General features: G+C 37.4%; 1 pseudogene; it reads left to right on the top strand.

Moving 5' to 3' along the window:
• The first annotated feature begins 727 nt into the window (after positions 1 to 727).
• LOC120593172 (uncharacterized) lies at positions 728 to 846 on the top strand (annotated as a pseudogene).
• Positions 847 to 3,562: the final 2,716 nt, after the last annotated feature.

The following is a 3,562-nucleotide window of genomic DNA, read 5'->3' as shown; positions in this document are numbered from 1 at the left end:
GACTTCCTGTAATTCCAACTTGGTGCATCATAAAAAAGAGTAAGTTGTTTCCAAAGATACCTGAACAAGTATGGCTCAGAGACTGGTCTGTAAAATGGGAATAATAACACTTGGTGGGTTGTTTGTTTTGTTTTGTTTTGTTTTGTTTTGTTTTGTTTTAGGGAGAATTAAAGAAAATATTTTAACGTAGCTAATAGAATATCTGAGAAATACTAAGTGTTCAATTTACTCTACAGGTGAATACTTTGAGAGCAGGCATACAATTGGACTGATGAGCTATATGTTCATTTTTAGGTCATTTTCTTACCGCTATTTAGAAACAAATCACAGCTAAAATTCCTAATATGAAAAATGAGATGACTGATGATCTCTGAGTTTATATTTAACTCTAAAAAATTCTACAATTCTGCAATGCTCAGAATTTTTGTCACAACTGTACACAACTCTACAGAAACCACTTCATAATCCAATAGTGTCTATAGTTTCAGGGCACAAAAATAAAAGTATTTTCTCCAATGCATCACTCCTCATGTACAGAATTTTTTTTCTATTAGGCAAGTAATTGGAAAATCGTTCTCTTATTAATTGTTTTAATATAAAGTGAGTTTTGGCCCTTCTTGAAGCTGTCTTAGGTGATATTTGAACATCTGCATATTAACTATAATATAGGCAGTGCTATAGGTCAGTATATATGCTCCTAGAAATATGTTTAAAAGTTGAATATTTGGTCTATGGCCATGCCACCCAGAACGTCCCTGATCTCATCTGATCTTGGAAGCTAAGCAAGGTCGGGCCTGGTTAGTACTTGGATGGGAGACCACCTAGGAATACCAGGTGTTGTAAGCATTAAAAAAAAAAAAAAAAGAAAAGAAAAGTTGAATCTTTGAAAATCAAGCAATAGATTTTGTTTCTTGCAGGCAGATGGAAATCTTAGAAGTGGGATGGAGTAAAAAGCAGATATGGTCAGAAAGAAGCTGCCTGCATGGGGCTCAATAGCCAACACTTTTTCCAGGGGACTGAAGGAGCTGAGGGAGGCATCCCTTCTCCTGCCCCTCCCCAAGAGCAGACATTAGGAACTTCTGAATTATTAACTCTATATTGTCCCCACCGCCCATCCTTAGCCATCCCCTTACCCAAGGACACACAAGGAGCCTCGAGCAGGAGTGAGAAGTGGGTCTGCCCAGGAGTGGCTCCCTATCCTGAAATGCAGCTTGATCATGGGAAGGAGCCATGTCCAGGCATCAATGGTTTTAGAGGTTCTGCTATGAAAGTATGATCTATCCTGTGAATACTCAAAATCCTCATTAGTCAGACAATGTTTATTTAAATTCAATACCCAAAAGACTATTTAGGGGAGTTCGTGTAAAATGTAAAACTACGGGCTCATCAATTTCATTGAGTCATTGTGAGTCTCTTTTCTACTAGCTGGAATATGAATTGAGTCCTTAACTCCGGTGGGTACTGCGTTCCACTCTGTGGGGGTACTTCACTGAAAGCCTGTGCGAAGAGACTCTCCTTTCCGACCGTTTGAGGCACTGTCTAGCACTAGCCTCCTGCATGTCCCAGGAGCTAGAGGTTGTCTTAAGGGCTTGACCTGGATGAGCTAACCCAATTTTGCCATCGTGTAGGCTATACTATTGGAAAACAACTCCGTTTACTTTGGGGCATTCTGGCTAAGGAAATTCCTTCCAGCCACAATCCTCCTCAAAGGCTTGCTCAAGAGCTGCCTTTGTCAGGAGGGCCCTTTACCCAGTTATACAATCTCTCTGTATTGCTTTTACCCACACAGATCTCTGTTTAACTCCTCTAAAGACGATTATATAACATAAATATATTGATATATATTGATCAAAAGCAGTGTGTGCAACAAATATTCATGATGCTAAGATTGTAGGAGAGGGTGGGTATAACTGAAGTATCTGGAATTGACTGAAACAACGATCTCAAACAATGATCTCAGTAAAAATGTAAGAATTCCTCCATATCCTTAAGTCAATGGTGGACCACCTGTGGAATAATATTCAAGAGGTGTCACTGAAAAGACACAGGTGGTCTTGGGCCTCCTAGACCCATAAAGACTATAAGGTTCTTACTGGACCTACCATATGCTGATAAACAATTACAAGGGACTCCAGGATGGACAGCAAATATTCTATGAAGACAACATCACATGATTACTTTCATAACATGAAAGCAGGAATTATAAGGCCATGAAAATCATAATTCTGGAATGGACAAAGTGCTCATCCTTGAGAAGATGAAATCACCAAAAGCTATACATCCTCCCTTCATTCCCCAGTATGGAGCACATCTACATCCTCCCTGGTCCTCATACCTGCATACCAGGGAGGCTCTGGCCAAAAATGGCTGGCCCTTAGTGGCACTATTACAAACCATTTGATTCCTTTTGGGTGTGCCACCGCTGAACTCATAGTTAAGAACACTGACAAAAGAATCAGAGGACAGTTACTAGATACATAGAGCTGATAATTAAAGATAGGAACTCTGAGCTGAAAAACTCAGATTCTCAAATCAAAGACAAAGCATCGACACTGTTGTCCCCTCTATAAATAATCCCAGGCTGACACATGGAAATGGTTTCATATGAAAAGGGCCTATCGCAATAGAATAAATCAATTCAAGTATTTCTTATGAGTTTTGCTTTTAAATTGAATTTACATTATATGATACTTGCTAGAAAGTAAGTCAGTGATATATTTCCTATGTGCTAAAAACTGCATATTTTTCATTTATTATATGTTATTATGTCTAAGAAAAACTGGTATTAGAGATATAAAAAAATCACAGAAAACCTACGGCCCAGTCTTATAAGGGTTCATCTGAGAAATGTGAATTATTCAATAAACCTTTATATTTTAAAAACACTTATAAGTACCTATAGAACTTACGTAGAAGCAAAAGAAACATTCAAAGGAGCAGTTGTTAGCTAGTTATTTATTGTTAAAATATAAACTGCATTTATTTATTAAGAGAAATTAAAAAATTAAGCAAGCTGAAGCAGATACACACAAGTCACATATAAATTTGCTTACAAAAAATTACCCTATTGTTCTATAACAATAAGCAATTATAATCATTCGCAGGCACATACAAGCTTTAAAATGCAGTCCACTAATGAATTCTTAAAGAAAAACAGTAAAACTAGTCAAGTTTCCATACCATTTAGCTATACAAAATCAATTTCATCCTTATCTCACTAACCTCATACTTTAATCCCTAGAAATTTCAAACTCTAGGGTGCATCAGAGTCACATGGAGGGCGTGTTAAAACACAGAATTCTGGATACCATCTCAGAAATATGATTCAGGAGATCTTGAGTGGGAATCACGAATTTACATTTATAGTAAATTCCTGGGTGGATCTGATGCTGCTGGTCTAAAGAACACACTTTGAGAACCTCTGCCCTAGAGTATTCATTTTTCAACATGCATTCATTTTCAAAATCTTAGAGCCCAGTAAGTCATCCTCAGGCCTATGTATTTGATTATATGAATAGCAAGTCACATGTGAAAGAGGCTAAAATCGGCTTATTCATATATG

Source organism: Pteropus medius, unplaced genomic scaffold (assembly GCF_902729225.1).
Source record: "Pteropus medius unplaced genomic scaffold, Ma_sr-lr_union100, whole genome shotgun sequence".
Taxonomy (NCBI): Eukaryota; Metazoa; Chordata; class Mammalia; order Chiroptera; family Pteropodidae; genus Pteropus; species Pteropus medius.
Note: the sequence above shows the minus strand (reverse complement) of the source record. Positions and strands in the feature narration are given on the sequence as shown.